General features: G+C 38.0%; 1 long non-coding RNA gene across 1 annotated transcript; it reads right to left on the minus strand.

Moving 5' to 3' along the window:
- Positions 1-6917: 6917 nt before the first annotated feature.
- On the minus strand, positions 6918-17123 carry LOC144631480 (uncharacterized). Its single transcript, XR_013566745.1, has 5 exons — positions 17111-17123; positions 16130-16193; positions 14598-14629; positions 14075-14153; positions 6918-7306 (listed from the first exon to the last, which is right to left on the minus strand). It is a non-coding gene; the product is annotated as an uncharacterized LOC144631480 (long non-coding RNA).
- Between the last annotated feature and the right edge of the window lie 4000 nt (positions 17124-21123).

Below are 21123 nucleotides of genomic sequence, written 5' to 3' on the forward strand. Positions count from 1 at the left end.
GAGAATGATATACCGGCTTATAAACCGTAACGTGCCAGGCTACGCAAGCTACCTAGTACTCCACCGGCGGTGTCAAATAACAAAGAAAAAAGCCCGCCTGGGTTACGTTTGGAGCACTCGAACGTAACCGTATAGTAGCCGCCTACGCTGTACACGATACGGGGAACTCAATTATTTCAGGTTTCAAATACGCGGTACGGTATCTTGATTCTTGAGTTGGGAAGATCAACATGCAAAGTGGGACAAATAAGGAACATTTTAGCACATGCCAGTTAGAATGCGGTGAGGTGAGCATTTGCTTAAACAATTATTCCATTCGCGCTTGTTCGATCGCGCTCGATGGTTATTTTATCACTTCTTCAACAAATTGTCACGATTGCGCAGACAAAAATTGTTGAAAGGAACTTAATTTCGCGAAAATTTTTCAGATATAATACTGATACACATTAACAAACAGAAATCCATATTTTACAACGATATTGAACAGAATCACAACAAAAACAAACACAAAGCTCAACGTCATACTGACAGGTAAGCATTTGTAAAAAATTATGTCTTCTCTCTGCAGTGCGGTGTCTGATTTGGAGAAAAAAAGAGCCTGAACGCGGACTTAACCATGACTACCATGTAAACATGACGTTACAGCGATTAAAAGTGTTTTACAGTAGCGTATAAAATTTCGCGTCATTAATTTTGGTGCAACTTTTTTTCAGTATAAGTATCGGGTCTTTAGTTCGCGTTTTTTTTTTTTGAATTCGCGAAAATCGCGAAAATAAGTAACAATAAGGTATATTTGTTACAATAATTAGCCCGTAGACGTCTCCTAATTCATTTCTGCCTTCAGCTCTCGGAGAAGATCCAGAGAAGGAGGTATATTATATTCACGTATATTCCATAGTATGCAGTTCACTTTCGATTCGTAGCGCTTGCCTCTCTCCCCTTCCCTCCCCTCCCCCACTGCCCCCTTTTTTCGATCCCAAGCTTTCACACTTCACGTCACCACGGACACACTCAAATGACTGAAATGACCTGGCACTACGACTGTATAACTACTTTTTCAACTTGCGGTAAGCTATATAAGAGTAATATAACCCTTCTTAAGCTTGTGAATAGCAGTTTTACTGACCTAAGACCTTACATATTACATTTACATTACTTATTACTGACCCTCAGTGACCTTCCTGATGCAAGGTTAGCCAATGGACAATGGGTTTTAATGTTCTCGATAAAGCTTAATAGAAGAGGTCAATCAATTCCTACTCATTTTGCGAACACAGGACTAGCAGACTTGACTGAACTATAGATTGTTGATGTTGAGAAGGTTGTCTAGGAGCGATTTTAGAATACCGGGCGACTTATTTACATATCTCTGAACGCTTTTTAGAACGAAGCATAAGCTTATATTCAAATTCAATGAGATACAAATAAGAGGCCCGGCATTCTACAGTTTAGCCGCGCGATAAGATTTGGAACAACTGCAGAATTTGTACCCCGCAACTCCCAACCACCTTTATCAAAGTTCTTTGAAAAACGAAGCACGAAGCAATAGGCCCTTGTGTTATTCAACTAGGTGCAACTAAATAATTTGCGGGGTATTTTGCATGTTTTATTGAGACAAAAATAAATGTAAGCTTTAATATAAGCTTACTGTCTGAAAAAAACCGTTGATCGATGTTGAGAATAATACAATAATCTGATAAAAAGTAAGCTTCTTAGCATTGGTAGTTTTGAGACTAACAGTCCCGTCAAAATAGAGATATGTAATATACTGGACTTCTGCAAAAATATAAATTTAACCTCTTATTCTATGAAATAATTACATGTACCAACTATTCACCGAAGTTAAGGTGGCTAATTATGGTGAATATTTCCTGAGCTGTGAAGCGGCAAGGTAAATATCCACCACTAGCCACCGATACTGAGGTACTGAGGTGAATAGTTGTTTTAGTATATTCTCAAACAGTGAGATAAATATATAGCCCAAAAGGTGACTTTCAATCAGTTTATTCCGTTAACGAGTGTAGTTTTCGCACACGAGTTGTCCGGAGGTGAATAGCAAAGGATATTTGGAGTGTGAGTAGCCAATCAGCATGTGCCAAAAATGCTATCCACTGTTTGAGTATATACTAAATAACAATTATTCACCGAAGTGGAGGTGAATAATGGTGGATATTTACCGAGTTGCGAAGCAGCGAGGTAAATATCCACCACATTCACCGACACTGAGGTGAATAATTGTTTTAGTTTATACCACACAAGTTCAATAACTAACGGACTAAAACATCACTTTAGGTAAACAAAGTGACATGCGAAGGCAGTTTGTTTCTCTTTAGCTGCTCGGAGGTGAATAGTACTTTGCTAATCACCTCTGAGTTAACCAATCAGTGTGTGCGAAAAGCACTATTCACTTGTGTGGTATACAGCTATTTCAATAAACGTTGTCGGGTAAAAGCTTAAAGCCAAAAGGCAAGACCGCATGGCATTCTGGATATTTACTACAAATTTGCATATAAGCTTCATTTAATGTACAAATTTGTATTTCGCACGTGAAGAATTCACGAGTTTGTTTTTCCTCTCAGGAAGCCTTTCTGCAGCTTTGCTTTCACTGTTGCTTGGCTCTGAGTTTTGAAAATTCGTCTAAAATTCAGTGTGGCTAAAAGCACGCACCCTATTTCACATGTCTGAAGAAAGAGAAAACGTGCAAATTTGCGTTTGTCATGTTACTATATATTTAAAATATTTAGCATGTGCAAATGCTCTCTTCTTCTACCCATACTGCCTTTCAGTCTTGTCTTTAAGCTTTGATCCGGACAACGTTTACTGAAATAGCTGTATACTAACAAATAACACATCCAGATATTTTGTTTTACAGTATAAAACCTCCGCAAGTAGTGTATTATCTGTTGAAAAAGGGATTTATTTATTTCACTACTGTTCCACAATGGTGCACTTCAGTATAGCACCTACCTACCTACCAACCAACATCTCTCCCTTCTTCCCTTTCTTAATTCCTGTGTCTCTCCATCTCTCCCTCCCTTCTTCCCCCTAGGCCTTGCTATCAGTACCCACCAACCTTCCTTAACCTGGCCTCCCTAACCCCAACCAACCAGCCTACCTACCTACCTACCTACCTACCTACCTACCTACCTACCTACCTACCTACCTACCTACCTACCAACCAACCGACCAACCTACCGACCTACCTACCTACCTACCTACCTACCTACCTACCTACCAACCAACCAACCAACCAACCTACCTACCGACCTACCAACCAACCTACCTACCTACCTACCTACCTACCTACCTAGCCCTCTCCCTCCCTCCCTCCCAACCTACCTATCTACCTACCTACCTACCTACCTGCCTGCCTGCCTGCCTGCCTACCTACCTATCTACCTTCCTACCTGCCTGCCTGCCTACCGACCTGCCTGCCTACCTGTCTGTCTGCCTGTCTGTCTGTCTGTCTGTCTGTCTGTCTACCTAGCTACCTACTGATTCTCTGATGTATAAATGACCATCCCAATATGACCCTCCAAAAGTGGCACCCTCATATGAAATTCTACATTTTTGAAAAACAGTGGGGCAGGAATGAACAGGTTACAAAGACAATAAATTAATTATTTTTCTCTGATATTAATTGTTTTCAACAACTTCTATTCTAAATTGGTCTATATATTTCTGCAATATTTAGATATAGATGCACACACTTTATTTGCCAGTGATGTGTACATGTTTTCACATTTTGTGCAATTATAGTAAGCTGGATCAGCAGCCCATAGAGGGTACATGTTTTAGTGATGCACAAAGTTACACTGACCCATAAAAGTAGCAAAAGGCCTGCAAAAGTAGCGATAGGAAAACACTGCTAAATCTACAAGTAACAAGGGTTGCTACTTTCTGATCTTTTCAATACGGTCAACTCTCTCTAAGATGGACATGTTCGGGACTGGCCGCAGCTGTCGGTCTTGGAGAGGTGTCCGTCTTATAGGGAGTTTGGTACAGTACAATGACTGAAAAACGGCAGGGACCATCACCAGGTGTCTGTCTTATAGAGGTGTCCGTTAAGAGAGAGAGAGAGTTGACTGTAGTGTTTGATGGGTTAAGGTTACGGTTATGGTTAGGTGTCTGCAGTAAGTGCCTTATCTGCAGACACTTAATAATGTGCTTTTTTGTTTTTGTTGTTGTTGTTGCTATCAATTATTATCAATTTTGTTGGCACATGATCCAATTAATCCATTCAGAGTTATTAATAATCAATTCAGAGTCACTATGGTCAATATAGCTTGCTCACATATACCGGTAGGTGTTAAATTGTCATGGACACAAAATGATGCTATTTAACAATTAGACTACGAGCCCAAGTTTTCTATGAGTGAATAGTCAACGACGCGCAGGTGAGTTGACTATCGCTCATAGAAAATGAGGACAAGTAGTCTAATTGTTTTAGTAGAAACTCTTAAAGGACTGCAGTACAAAACCTTCAACTTTATGTGCTTTTTAGCCAAAAGTGAAGAAAAATTAATCTTTAAATGAGCAATGAGCGTGCCATCATCCTTTATCAGTGAATGGAAAATAGTGGGAGAAACAATCAGATTTGCTGATTTCAAGTAGAACACAACTGAGTTTCTACTAATTGCAGATTTATTTAGAATTTTACTTTACTGTCATTTTTTATGGTGATAGACCTTCAACCACTCATCTTATTTAAAGATTCTTTTTCCTCGGCGTGTCTGTTCAACAACAGCGCACAATAAATTTTCTCAGTAGTTATTTTGTTTTAAATTTGTAACTTATTTTCATTTCTTTTTTCTTTGTTTCAGATATAAAATGTTGACATCATCAGCTTTGTGTGTCCCTGTATTTAATATATATTAAAATGATGGATGTCAGATCTACTCGTAGAAGCGTTCTTTATTCAAGGTATTGCATTAATCTTTTTTTTTGTCACATAATTATTTAAAGGAGGAGTGGGTACATGATAATATTGCAAACTTTAATAATTATTGGTGTAACTGACACAATAACTTGTGTGATAAGTGGTATATAGTTAACATGTATTGCTTTTTCAATAATTAGTTTTATATTTTGAAAAGATTGGTGTAGAAAAGTACCATTTTGCAAAGTACCGTTTCGCAACGTACCATTTCGCAAAGTACCGTTTCGCAAAGTACCGTTTCGCAAAGTACCATTTCGCAAAGTACCATTTCGTTTTGTTTTGTTTCGCAAAGTACCATTAGCCATTTTTATGTAGTTTTCTCAGCAATTTGGAACATGCATGAGCAGTTTCTCTTGTAGCATATATACTGTCTGATTATTTACACAAGACATGCAACTTCAAGCCTGAAGAATCAGGCACTTCCTCTGGAATGTAGCCCCCAAAATATTTTTCCTCAATTTAATGCTTTCATCAGAGCTCCTGTTTATCACAAGAACAGTTTTCATACTGTAGTCTGGCCTACTGGTAATTTAAATTCAATAGTCATCACTTGACTAAACAATTGTGTAACCACATGACAACACAGAGCTCACTTTGCCTGAGCCTGTACTCGGTAAGGTCAAAAGCTTCATTCTGCTTTAAATTTCAGACCTTGTGAAGAGAAGTATTATTATTTAAATCAACCCATGGTAAAAAATGAATGAACATATAATCTTAAGTTTGACTAGTTCGCAGATCAATATTCTTTTACAACTAGTTGAAATATCCACGGCAGAATATCACTTTAGACCAAAAATTCACCATTTTACGATTTCTATACAGCTATTTTGTAATGTACCTAAGTCTTCCTATTCTTCCTGTACAATCTTAAAAGAAGAGCCATTCAGATGTAATCTTACCCATCTATCTCTATTCTGTTTCATAGTAAAATGGGGGTGACAGGCCTACACCACTAATACCTTCTTTATGTTTGTGCAAATATAATACCTATTCCACTTCTCACTTGTTTCTGAGGGACAGAATAGAGCCATAAGACTGTGGCAAATGTCTAGAGGTCATAGGTCAGCAGGGTTTCATGTTTGCAGCTGCATTGGTGGACAAGTGACTTTTTGCTCCTTGTTTGACTCCATTTGGAATCCACTGGGCTGCCATGTTGTTTTTAGGACTTTTAGCCTCAGTGTCATGCTCACTGGATAGGGGTCAATTTGTTGGAGGCTTACATGAAATACTAACTACAAGGATTTGTGTATCCACAAATTATTCATTGAAACTGTATCAAATATTTGTGCAGGCATGTGAAGTTGTATAGTGTAAAGTTTCACCCATACTCAGTACTTATAGTGAGCATTTTGAGTGCAAAAGCAGGGTTTTCATTAAGAATTGTAATAGCAGGAGAATAGTATAAAGTAACTGGAGAATGATTTTTAAAGGTTCCCGCATCTTAATAAGAAAATACAGTGTAGGTAGAGGCCTTTGAAATTTCATTAGCAGGAGAATTCTACGTAGTAGAAGAAGAATTCTCCGATCTCCGATGCCTATTGAACACCCTGCAAAAGTTTGCGTTACGGTCTGCTAAACTTCAATGTTTGACAAACAATGATGCCATGTTTAATACCCAGTTACCGGTAGATCTTTTTTTGGCAGCACATGTTCGCGCTTAGATGGATTAGCGATGCTATATATACTGGATTCAGCATTTGGATATAAATATTGATGTTTTGGTCATATAATATTGCATTTAAGATATATTTTGAAATTTTGGACATGTATATAAATTATAATTTGAACATAAATATGGCAACTTGCCACACAAATGTCACCTTTCGACATTTTGATCTTATTTGACAAGCATAGGGGTGGGATAGCCACCCCATCCATCCCCTGTCCTAAATCCACCCCTCAGGTGTCCTTTCTTCATATGTGCTATATGCTTATGCTTGTGCTTATGCTTTAAGAGACCAATAAATGTTTGTCCTTGGTACAATTTTTTTTTTATTAAGTTTACTTTAATTCCAGCTGGTTCCTAGTAAGCTAACAAAAGAGTACACTAGAATGTTTTACATTTGTTTCCTATTTTCTAGACTTGTTTATTACAAAACAGGAATTGATGCCTCTGTTTGGGTATACTGACTTTACAAAAACAGTGTCTTCTTTTATGCATATTAATATTAACATGCAGCATTAATTTGTACACTGTACCATGCAGCATGAACACAACTATATAAAAACCTTTTTTGTTTCACTTGTTATGAAATTATCTATGTAAATACATACATGTGCAATTGATTGATTGATTGCAAAATAACATTGTTATTATGCTAATTAATATACACACTCTTGATAGAGGCATTACAGTTCTTTAGCAACCTGTTTTAAAAAAGAAAGTTGCATTTTATTAATGGCCTCATCAGAAGAAAAAAGTGTTACATCATGGATATTAAATGAGCAGTAACACAGTGCGAGCCAGCAAGCCGTGTGAGCCAGGCGAACCAGTGTGCAACTTTATATAACATAACAAAAAATATATATGGTGTCAACCTTACCTACAAATGAAAGCTTAAACCATTCTCAAACTAACCAGAGTGCATATTAGGCTAACTGAAGTGCTAATTAGACTAAATAAGGCCAGCAAGCAATGCCAGGTTGTTGGTGAGTCATGTAAGCCAAAAAATAAAAAAAATCGCTTAATTGGCCAATATAAAGACTAACCACAAGTTACCTTTAAGGCCCACCTTCACCCAAACGGCCTTGCGATTGTTTGTTATTGTTTTCAAACGGCTTGATTGTTCTTCTTGCAAAGAGCGAGAAAATCGCCATGTATATTCAAACCAAATCGGAGCAGCCAACTCAGCAATTTACTTTGTGACGTTGCCCCAATCTACGGCCTCAATTTACAAATCTTCAGGCTTCCATGAAACTTTGGAATTTACTGATGTTCGCCATGTGAAAGTTTCAATGACATAGAAAGCGAGAAGTTCAAAAAGTTAGTTTGTTTGCGTCTGTAATCGTCAGCAAGCGACTAGGCAGAAGACTCCAACATTTTCTTCGACATTCAATTGTTTTGCATATAAGGAATAAGGAAACAGTGATTTTGAAGTCCTTCATAGTCATTATAGAGGTTAGTTTGAAGGGAAATAAACAACGTATACGACTCGATAGCAACTCATAGATTATTGCGTGCAAAATAGTACTTGTCCAGTGACTTATGCATTGTGTTGTTCCAGAAAATATCCATATCCCTCCCACGGAAGGCTTTTTGGTTTAAATGAAATATGAAATGAATGAAATACTTTATTAAAGTGTCTGAAGTATTTAGCTTAAAAAAACTAATTGTGGACACTATTTACATTATTATATATCTAAGCTATTTAAAGTTAAAATATTTACACTTAAATTCTAAGAAGAAGAAAAACTGAAGAATCGTACTACATACATTAATAAATAAATAAATCAATAAATTACAATAGAATATAAAATTTTATCATAAAAGTAGGTGAAAGATAAAAATTGCAGTTAAGAGTTAAAAATTAAAAATTTAAAAATGTATATCGGCTAGCTGCATATGTCAATCCCCCCACTCCTCTGTAAATTCCAGTTAAGGCCCATACTTTCCTTTATAAATTTTGGCTTTTGAGACCCCCTACCCCCTTGGAATTTCCTATGATCTTCCATGGGGTGGGTATGGATATTTTCTGGAACTGCACATTACAGTTTTATCCTTTGAAAGCCAGATTAATATGTGAGTATTAATCTTTAATCAATTTACCTGAATCTGTGGCTAACTAAAAAAAAAAATATTTTAATTCAATCGTACAATGAAAGACACAAGAAAGAAAAAGAAAACAGTCCTGCAAACTCATTCATTTGTTACACAGTCGCGAGCTGCTCTGTTTATATCTCACAAATAAAATCACGTCGAACTTACTTGCCAAGATCCCACATCCAAGACAATGACAATCAGGAATTCAAACAACATCATTACAGGAGATTTGTCAAATCTCCATTTCTTTGATTCATAACACAAGCACCTCTGAGACGAATACTGACAATATTTTCTTCAGACAAGTGTACAGCATACATTACTGCGAGGTATCATTTTGCAGGAAACATATATTGGACGAAGTAAGAGCGATAAAAATGATGTGGCTGACACAGTCATGAAATAATTCCAGAAAACAACAGCCTGAAAATTGAAGAATAAATTCCTGCATGCTTATGGATGATTCTGGACAAGATGACTTCGAAGGAAACGGATTTTGAAAAAAAAAACTGCTCATGCAGAAACAATTTCGTGCAGCATGAAATTCATAAACAGCAAACGCAGTGTGCAAGGCCTTTTGGGTGAAGGTGGGCCATTAAAGCTAACTGTAGGCTTACCAGAGTGCTGCCAAATTCTACTGTTTTTAGGCTAACCACTGTGTTAGATTTAGGCTACAATCAGAATGGCTTGCAGGGCTCAAAATAATTTTCGGTTAGCTTCGTCGCCTGTCTTTTCTGACTTTTCTGAAATTTGCCTTACTAGAATAAATTGGGATAACTCAGAGCCTGAACTAATTAATATTCGCATTCATGTAATTATAAGACCGCGTGTATGTAAATTTTCACGTCAGTTCTAGTTTAGTCTTATCTGCATTAAAGTGTGTTAATTGAGAGTTGTTTCGCCTTGAAGAATACAACAACTGTGATTTAACGAGTGCAATTGTGAGTGCCAGGGAAGTTGTCCTGAAACAGTCTTCTAATGTCAAACTGGTACAAAAAAATGCTCAGTTTTTCAAACTTAACTAAAAACTAACACTTAAATAAACCATTAACTTCTGTCTAAATTTAATTGAAGACATGTTCAATACCGGAAGTGAAACGAAAATTGCAATGAATCAAAGTGTCTGCTATAACTGTGAGCTTTTCTTGTGCTCACTAACTCGCAAGTCAGATCTACATAAATGCAAGTCTTAAAAATTTTTAATCTCGGAATCACTCAAAAATTAAAACCTGGACCATAGGCATGTACATTTCTCCAAATATAGCTTACATTGTTAAGTTTGTCAAAGTGTGCTCAAATGCACACAAAAGCTAAATTTCAAGGCACCTTCAAAACAGATCTGCCCAGATAATCACGCCATACATGTATAAGGCGGCAGAGCAGGGGGAGCCCCGTCCCACGTTTTGGTGCCGAAAAATATCGCAAGTGCAGTGTAAAATTGGTTTGACAAGATATTTCATCTTGTGAGTGAGTTCAAGCATCTTCGAAACTTCCTTGGAAGTCTTTAGGAAACTTCGCTTACCTTCAGAAAAGTTCTAATAATGATCGGAAACGCTCGTATGGCCGGCTTCGAACATTAATCATAGAATTTTTCAAAATCTTCGGCCCTGAAACTGCTCAGAAAACAAAAAGTTGATAGAATGGAAAAAAAGTTGCTCCAAACATGTAAACCTGCTGAGTATTTTTGGGACAGTCTTAGCCTCCCCACATTCCAAAACGCTCCGCCCGCCTCTGCTTGGTTGCGCATGCTCCTCCGATGCAATGGAACATTTACACTGGTCAACTCTCTCAAGCAGGCATTCCAACAATTTAAGACCAAACTTGTATTTCTTTGTCTCCATTCCTATAAGTTCCAAGGTTTGTTTAGTTTTATATCAAGATCATGAGGGGACGCAAGCGGCGTCAACTGTAAGTTCCTGATTTCTTAAGAGGATTAGTTCGCGGTTACCGAAAGTGTTATAATCTGTCAGCAGCATTTGAGTTATCTTCTCGTCAGTTGTGTTATATTACATGGATCAATTTCCATTCTGGCGGCAGAATAAATTATAATGTTCGCGGCGAATTCTGCTTTGGCAGCAATTGGGGAAAGACAGAAGAAGCTCATCTGACAAGGAATGATTTCTAGATACTTTGATGTCGCGTAAACGTTTCGACCTTTTAAGATTTAAGTTGTTTTCGCCTTATGCAAGATGATCATTTCTATGTTCTATCGATCGATCATTCATGTGGATTTACAAAGTGAAAATTACGGTGAGTTTGCAGCCGCGTGCGAGTTGCGGTGACGCTGGCGCCTTCCACGCAGAAAGTCGTTAAAAATCCTAAATATGTTACGACATATTGCAAATGGTTCGTACCTTTCAGTTGTGCCGTGAAAATTAATTGTTGGTTGCACGGACACTCGTTCTGCAGCACTAAGGCAAGAGCTCAACTGCACGCTATCCTTTGAAATGTTGTGTTTGTTTTAGTTCAGTTTTTCAGTCATACACAAGAAACGCTTTAAATATAATCATGGCCCAGGCTAACACGCCATGGATCATTAATAAGGAGGTCGCCAGGTAAGTCAATCCATTAAACATTACTATTTTTAGGTCATGGTCAGTATATTGAAGATTCCATCTTGTTGTAACATTTGGTCAGACTCTAGTTACAAAAACACAGATTTGAGCGGGCTCATTTTATTTGCGATACATTATGTTTCGCTACATTCGTTTTCTATTCGTTCTCTAAAATATACAGCCGTATCGTCGAAGTAAGATTAATTTTAAAACTGACCAGTACAAGAGTATTAGCAATGTAACCTGCAATTCTAATTCTGCTCAATTCTATTTTCTCCATCGGAGTTGGCGGGCGGCGCGCCTCATACAGTCCGATGTAACCTGCAATTCTAATTCTGCTCAATTCTATTTTTTCCATCGGAGCTGGCGGGCGGCGCGCCTCATACAGTCCGATGTAACCTGCAATTCTAATTCTGCTCAATTCTGTTTTCTCCATCGGAGCTGGCGGGCGGCGCGCCTCATACAGTCCGATGTAACCTGCAATTCTAATTCTGCTCAATTCTATATTTTCCATCGGAGCTGGCGGGTGGCGCGCCTCATACAGTCCGATGTAACCTGCAATTCTAATTCTGCTCAATTCTATTTTCTCCATCGGAGCTGGCGGGCGGCGCGCCTCATACAGTCCGATGTAACCTGCAATTCTAATTCTGCTCAATTCTATTTTCTCCATCGGAGCTGGCGGGCGGCGCGCCTCATACAGTCCGATGTAACCTGCAATTCTAATTCTGCTCAATTCTATTTTTTTCATCGGAGCTGGTGGGCGGCGCGCCTCATACAGTCCGATGTAACCTGCAATTCTAATTCTGCTCAATTCTATTTTCTCCATCGGAGCTGGCGGGCGGCGCGCCTCATACAGTCCGATGTAACCTGCAATTCTAATTCTGCTCAATTCTATTTTTTTCATCGGAGCTGGTGGGCGGCGCGCCTCATACAGTCCGATGTAACCTGTAATTCTAATTCTGCTCAATTCTATTTTCTCCATCGGAACTGGCGGGCGGCGCGCCTCATACAGTCCGATGTAACCTGCAATTCTAATTCTTCTCAATTCTATTTTCTCCATCGGAGCTGGCGGGCGGCGCGCCTCGCACAGTCCGATGTAACCTGCAATTCTAATTCTGCTCAATTCTATTTTTCCATCGGAGCTGGCGGGCGGTGCGCCTCATACAGTCCGATGTAACCTGCAATTCTAATACTGCACTGCCCTTTAATATTTTCTTCATCGGAGCTGGCGGGCGGCACGCCTCATACAGTCCGATGTAACCTGCAATTCTAATACTTCTACGCTTTAAAATTGCGTCAATGTTCTTTCCTTCAACTGGTGGGTCATATAGTTTAGACCGCAACACGGAGATACTTATCATCGAGCCACAATATATACTTAAGTCTGTTCTCCTAATGGAATACATAGTCAAGAGTAACTAATCATTAGCTGGAAACGTGTTTTTTTTTTCTGTTAGGTGGTGCAGCGTCATGGAAAAACTGCAAAAAATAATTTTATGTGCATGTTTCTATTGAAGACGGCTGCACACATATGCTTGCCGCAACACTTGTACATTGTACAAAATGCTGAAAATGGAAACAGTGCGGCGTTATTTAGCATTGTTTTCCATTGGATGCGTTTTTTTCTGAAGGCTTTGCTTCGATACAGCTTTAAGATTCAGTTTCGTGATTTTACGGGCCTGTTACCAGTACGAGTCAAGTACGCAAAAGGCCGCTACTGTCGCAGTTCAAGAATTAAACTGCTTTGGCCTTAAAAAAAATCATAGGAAAATTCCTTTCTATTATTGTCGGCCGCTCATTATGCAGCTAATTCATGCTCAGTTTGGTAAGTTACTTGCGGCTATAATATGCGCTCGTCAGTTCGAAAATTCCATAGTTTTTTGATAGGCTCGAACAGGAAATAGAACAACATGTACCGATACAGCAGTCCGGCTGTATTTTATTTACAGCCTCCCCGGTATTATAAAATGTGCTGTGCATTTTCGTTGTTAGTTTAAAAATTTGTTTATTTTCACGCTTTCTTCAATAATTATCTTTAAAACTGGTTCCTTGTTTCTCCGATTTTGCCGGCCGAGGTACATCGACAACATTTTAAAAACTCGAAATCACAGCGCGCTGTTATCACAACATCACAAAATTATTAGTCGACGGTATTATGATCATCTTTTTCTGGTCTTCATTAGATTAAATAATGCTTTTGACAGCGAAACAGATTATGACACCTTTCGCGGCTCAAGCGGAGGAACCTGGTGTGAGGTATGTTAGGAATGCTAGGATAATATCCTAGCATTCCTCTGAAGTACTTACAGTTGACACCGCCTGCGTCCCCTCATGTAGCCCGCAACAAAAATAATATTACCAGGCAGAGTATTCGGCTACAATTACCAGAGGTCAAATTAAATTATGGGAAAAAAAGCATTTTAGTGGATCTTTTGAAATTTTTCATGATTGTAAATATTCCATCATTGTAATTTAATTAGCCAGTTGTAAATGATCTGCTTGAGGGGGCATACACATGATCTGACATCATATCTGTTCTTTAAACTATGGTAAAGACATAGCTTTTTTGAAAAAGCACTTATAATTCAAATCTTTGTAACACAAATACATATGTTTTATTGCTAATATAAGCAAGATTAGCATTATCTAATAGTCAGCTTATAGTGGTTGCAGTCAAATCATAGCTATTCAACTGGAAAAATGTTGGCAACGTAAACGTAACTATTACCAATAGTTTAAATTACTTATGGCTCAGGTGTTTGGTTGTATGAGGAGCCTGCACAGAGGTTTCAACTGTATTGAATTCCAATAGTTACTTACCGAGGGGGACAAGACCCAGTCCAATTCTGTTAGAAATCCCCTTATTTTCATCATCTTTCTCCAGACGTCTACGATGCACCTTAAAAAGAAAACAAGAAACATAACACAGCAAATGAGCCCATCAGGTGCCCTGAAAATTATCATATTGGCAAGCATATATTTTAAGGGGTGTCTCCAGTTTAAAATATATAACCCATCTGGATTTTATCACAGGTATCCCTTAAACTATATATTTACTGTGAAATTGAGCATTCAAATAATAGTTGGATAATTTTGTTCTTACTGAAGTAAAATCCTAATGTAGTCCTGCTGACTTTGCGTCTGATTGATATACATGTACTGTACATGTACAAAACACTGAAATATGGGGGATCAAAGCTTCTTCAGTCTTAAAATTATAAAATGTAATAGTGTCTTTGTTTGTGTCTAAGAATTGTTAGTGCAATTTGTCTGTATATCAGTAGAAATAATTAGATAATAGAGAATTTAAGGCAATTTAATTATTTAACTACAAAAAGCTCACCTTTCATCATCTTCAAGTCTTTCATCCAGCACCTGTAATATTAATAGGGAATGAGAACTGACAATTACTTTTTTCAAAAAATCTACAGTACTCAGTTAAGTCTGTTGTGAGCCAAACATTGTTACAAAAGGAAAGCTAAATATCATTAAATGATTTTAACATGCACACATTTAATAATTGTAAATTATTTATAGGGTGCTTGAGTTTATGAAATGGCATGTAGTCAAAAAAATTAAATTAATATCAGGGCTCAAAATATTTTTTTGGATAGTTGCTGGTCAAGTTGACCGGCTAAACTGGTGTGTTTTTTGCTTGTAGCTTCAAATTACTGTTTAAAGGCATTCGAGGCTAGTGGCCCATCAAGGCACTAACCATTCAATAGACCACCATGCCTCGCACAAATGACTCTGTGCATTACCTTTTTTTGAAATAACTTGCCCTATTCCTGAATTGTACTCCTTTCAGTCTAATTGCTACTAGAAATACAGGTCTGGTCGAAACCTCACGAAGGTAGGGATAGGGTCCTTTTTCTCTTGAGGATCAGAGGAAAGGTAGCAGTTTTCAGTTCTGCTAACAGTCTGCACGTAAAATTTTCTCTGGCTTGTGATGTAATGTGTAGAGAGACATGCACACACATTATGTGAGGGCCTTTAATTTACAGCCAGAAATTGACCATGTATTTTGTGCATGCAAGCCACTCACTGAATGCAATCAACATCCACCCTAGCCTCTGAACACATCACTATGAATATTTTTGTAGGCAGTAGCTGAACTCCTGCCTTCACAAATGAAATGACTCAATACTATCATGTCAATGTACATGTAATATAGCATGCACACATAGGGTGTTCAAAAGTATACAAAAATCAAACAGTCAAACTTCTGCTTCTTTTTGTTTGTTTTGTTTTGTTTTTGCAAATTTCACCATCAAAAGAATAAATCAACCAGCCACCCCATCCCATGGGACAGGGTGTTGAAAGAACACATGAAAAGTGTTCTTTCAGCATATCCTGGTTGATTTATTTACAAAACTGGTCAATAAATAATAATAAGAAAACTATAGAAATGGGTGATCTATTGGTTATTTTTTATGAAATTTTCATGTGGTTTACTAGTACAATAACTACTTATCTTCAGTTATTGTACATAAAGTAATAGCAGTTCCTTAGTTGGTTGAATAAAATTATTTAAGCATTTATGGTAGCCTGCGTGGCAGATGTATTAGGGGGTGAGTAAGGTTGAGAAATGGGGCAAAAAAGTAGGGAGTAGGGAGTGGGCTGGGGAGAGGGAAAAGGCGTTCTACTTCTTCACTATTACATCAACCCATCAGAAAAAAAAAATGCAGGCAAAACAGTGTAAATATCCAATGTAAAAAGTTTAAATTGGACAGCTGTGATTAGACACACACTTCAGTAACTTGATTGTGTTCCACTTAATGTAACAAATAGGTGTGTGGAGACCTAATCAAAACAAAGAACTTTGTTACTGATATGATCAGGAAAAAATCATATAACCAATAAAATTATCTTTACCTCCAGGTTTGTTATTGGAAATTGTGATATGGCTTCCAATAGGGGCATCTCATCTCTATTAGGCCTAGCAGAACATCACAGAATAAAGCAAAGTAAGTAGATCTGAAATATATTATATTTAGTTACAAGCATCTTAAAGATTAATATTAAAAAAATCTGAGGTTCACATAAGAGATTACCATGATTCGTTGGCGTAGTGCATGTAGCTGTCAAATAGGAAGGAATAGCAATTATTTAAATTCGTGTAAATAAGACTGAGGGTGAAACAAAACTAGATCCAGTGTTGTTCCATGACTGATGGATAACGATTCTTTGTATGTGGTTTCTGACTGGTCACAGGGTAGGTAACAGCACAATCAACATTTGTGACGTATTTCAGACATTCACTCGTTAATCACTTTGACAGTTAATATGTCTCAAATAAACTCCTAATCTCCAGCAAGCATGCACCTTTCCTTGAGCTATCAAGACAGCTCAATCAAATTTTTATGGTATATCAACTGACGAGGGTGAAGTTTGTTTGTCATCCTTAATCTTGGGTGCCAGAAATTGGTTAACTTGTGGAACCAAATGTTTGTTCCACTGACACGGTGACGGTCTCTTGGAAATACGACCATAGGCATAAAAGAAAACCCCTAAAACTCATCTACTGGTTCCCCTTTATACTTCAGAATGGATAAATGGGGAGAGGCACAGTAAATTGTCTTGACAGTATAACGCTCCCAGTCCTGAGACCTGAACTTGCATTGTAAGTAATTGCGTTTGTGCAAGTTCATGGTAATAAAGCTCAGTTATATATATACCTTCTATGTGGTTTTGCACATAACTGCCTTAGTATCAAGTAGTAGCTTAAAATAAATGAGCTGATAATGGACACTTAAATAATGAAAAGGGACAAGGTGAAAACCTCATCAAACAAAGTACCTTGTGATACAGACTGTGGAGTTAAATAGAAATGCAACACAACTGATGTTAACTTACCCAGGAGGAATGTCTGGTCTCTGAAATGAAATTGGTTCGACAAAATTAGCCGAAAAAGAAAGCACATCTTAATTAACAATCGTGGGGATTTTTGAATGTGTTCCTTTTTAAAAACAGTGTCTGATTATAATAACATGAATACAATGTTTAGTGCACATAGCAAGGATTTCTACGTTTGTTTCTTACGTTAAATGAATTTCATTGTAATTTCTCTTACAAGTATGTAATCTTGATCGCGGAATTAAGTGTGGAAGCGTTTGGATGCGAATAGCGAAGAGCAATAAAAATAATATCACTTAGCTGCATGTATCATAACTTAAATTACAACTGATATAGAAACACACACATGTACTCGGCAGCTGCAACAGGTGGGTACAGAAATTGGCTTTGTTTTCCAAATAGTTTTGAGAAGTTTGTGATTGTCTGACTTTTTTAAAATAAGTGCCGCTGGCATGTGGCAGTGTGTTTTGGGGAAATCACTGGTGAGGACGTAAAAAATGATCGTAAATATTTTCACGAATTGTAAACATATCACAAAGAATAAGTATTATTTAGATGCTTGGTCGTAAATCCATTTCTATACATGTACTTTACCTTATATGGACAAACTCACAAAATAATGTAAGTTCTTACTGAAATTACAAATGAGCACAGTGAACGAGAGAGATAGACTTGAAGTACGGGAAGAGATAGCTGTCTCATTTCTCCAATCACGGGGCATCAACCATGAAGGCATTCGCGGTAGTGAGTATGGAAGGAAGCTACTTGTGAATCGACACAACAACTTTCGTATACCACCGTGTACTTGTAAATTACAGAACACAAGTTAAGTGCGAATTATACTTACAACTCTTTATCGTGTAGGTTCCATTGCTGTTGGTATTGTCCTGGAAAAGTTACAACACATGTTAGACACGACGTGCGTGGATAAGACAGAATCAAATAAGCGATTCGAAGGGTGTGTCTATAACTTTAATCTGATTGTTCTTTAGAAGCGATTAGAGATTCAGTGAAACCCGTTATGTGTTCGTTTTCGTAACGCGCTTTTGACTCTTTCCAGTGTAGTAATCACGATGGATAAAAGATCCTAAGTGATGAAAATACAACTAATGCTTCTTACAACTGTAATTCAACGGCTTCGGGTTTTCACGTCGTATTTACTGTGAATAAAATGTGTACAGCAAGTTTGTTCGCTTACGAACACCTATTAGCCAGTTAAATGCAGGTCTCTTACTTACTAAATGACACAGCCAGCAGGTGCAGCTAAGTTTTGTTTAGGTATGTGTTAGCGAATTAACACGTATTGTTTAGAGTAGCAATTTTAAGCTGTTGTGCAAGTGAATAAGACACGCGACTTAAAAGACGTGCATGCGATGTAATCGTTGGCCCTTGCCAGAGTTAATAACTCATTGTTGTAAGACGTACCATATCTCAGCTCGTCTTGATTACTTATTTGCCGGCATTCAAAATAGAAAACCTTACCTGTTGCTTAAGTTTTTAATGTCACTTACAGGGACCGGTTCACCGACAAGATGAAGTACCGTGCGTATGATGATGTTCAGAACGCTAAGCACGTGGGAAGTGACTTAAGTCGTTGATTGTTTTAGACAGGGGGAGGGGAGGGGGTGGTCGAATGCAGGCTTATGTCAGAAACTGAATTTCCATAGCGTTGTGGCTTTTGAGATTGTTCACGTTTGTATCGGGACAAACTGCAGAGCACAACAGATTGACTTTCGGGACATTTTTGGATGATTTTCTTAATTTTGAGGACGAGCTTTATTTGCAGACAGTACTGCGCAAAGAGATTTTGTTAGAGTTTACTTATACCCCCTATTGTTTGTTGTGAACCCCTGACATGTCAGCCTAGGTGTACGCGTCAGTGTTTGATTGGTGATCTTTTGTCGTGCTCTTTGTTCATTCCGGATGTTTTTGTCTTTGGATTAGCTTTTCGCTTGCAGATATGTTGCCATGTGCGAATTGTTTCCATTGCTTGACTGCTGATTTAAGTATTGCGTGACTTCGGGTTGTCAGAAAAAGCCTCGGAAAAATGTCGCCTCATTGCTGGCAAATGGCACCACTAAAGATCAATTAAATGACACGTCTCTTTTGGCTGTTGTGGGCAATGTGGAACTTCCCTGGCTACGTACATTTTATCTCTGTGTTTTTACGTATCCTATCAGGTATTTTTATTACTACCTTGCGGTAAAACTTGTCACCATTCATATATCAAATGTAATTTGATATACGGTAACCATGTTTTAGCCTGAGCTATGCATCGAAGCAAATCAGTACATCGATTGTAGTAGATCCCGTTATTTAGATGTACTTGACGGTTTTTGATGTTATCCATGAAATCTGCATGATCTTGTGTCGTTCTTTAAACGTCACCGAATTCAGTTACGGTCGCTTTTTAGAGCAGTAACTAGTGGCTTAGTTGTTTTTGAAGACGACAGTCAAAACCTCTGAACTTACGCTTTAATTTCGGAGAATTATCTCGTGACTTTCGTAACAAACAAATACCACGACACCTAATCAACACAATAATTAAAATCGAATCGTTCATTACAACTTTAGTGAACTCAATTTGTAACGATCGTTTCTCTCGAATGCTATCGACTTTAATTGAACTTCAGTTAGCAGCAGAGATCATTGTTCCTTTTAACCTCCAGCCATGTACTGCTGTCTGTTGTACTTTCTTACCTTGACCTGTCTCCGCCATCTTTAATTTTCCGTTCTCGGAGCAGCACCCAGTATATTCTAGCGAAGCGAGTCCCAGAGCTATGTACTCACGCCGAGTAAATGGCAACTTTGCTCCTTTAGGCACTTATGCTAAGGGAGTTTTCCCTTGTTTATATATTCTTGTACCTGAAAGTGCCTGCCCAAGCAGGTCTTGGGAATGTTTTTTCCCTGACCAATATCGTGTTGACTCCATGCATAATAATAGAAAAGAAGGGGTTTTTCCCAGCTTTCAGGTCGTGCACAATCATTCTTTTTATGTGTGTCACTTATGTGAAGTCCTTGTCAAAGAGATACATTTTCCTGCACAAGATTTGTGTCTTAATTTGTTTACAGTCATTTCGCTTAAAATTAAGTTCGTGTCGCAGTTAAAATCGATGATAGAAACTCTCACTGAGTTACTAATGAAGAGCACAGCACGTGTATAATACATGTCCAAAATTATTGAAGCCATCCATTCCATGTGCGCAGCTTTTGACCCGATTGGAGATGTTTATTTTATTGTAAACGTAAGTTACAAGTTCAAACATTTGGTTTTTTTTTTCTATATATTTGTTCTTTTGTGGCAAAAAGATTAATGACTTTTGTATTTTATGCGGTTTATCTTGAACGAAAATGAAAATACTTGTGGGGTTTTCCCCCTCTCGATGCGGTATTTTCCGTGGCTCAAAGATGTATTATAAATAAACAGGTCTTTGGAGTTGCTTTTCTGCCTTCATTTGATTTAGTGAGACTTATCATACATTCATACACGATAGAGGCCGCAGGGCCAATGTAAACAAAAATGTTGTAACGAACAGAGGATCACTAGACGACCAACAGTTGCTGTCAGATTTCTCGGGTTTTGCCCAACATTTCCCGGTAAGGAGGTTATCCTCTCTTTCTAAACCAAAACACTTTGTTCATGTGTATGCTGTGCCGAACCAGAGCTAATTCTAAGTGCGGAATAGTCACTCCCTAATCCCCTTGCGGTAAGATGCCGGCGCTATTGAGTATGTATGGGGCGACACCTTCCGCTTGTTTCAGGATATTGTGAAAGACTCTCGATAGTAAACGGGAGATCATTTAAACTAACAGAGAAAAGGGAAAGAGAAGCGAGTGTGTTTAGGGAGGCAAAGGTTGCTGTTTTTTGTTGATATTATTCTAGAGTGTTCTTTTTACATGCCCATTTGACCATGCAGCTTGGGTGTAGAAGTGCTGGATGGCCATTTGCAGTCATCGGAAAAAGAGCTTAACTTTGTGTTATTTTGTTAATTAATGGCATTGTAAATGATAAG

This window comes from Oculina patagonica, chromosome 12 (assembly GCF_052425735.1).
Source record: "Oculina patagonica isolate OP01 chromosome 12, crgOcupat, whole genome shotgun sequence".
Lineage (NCBI taxonomy): Eukaryota > Metazoa > Cnidaria > Anthozoa > Scleractinia > Oculinidae > Oculina > Oculina patagonica.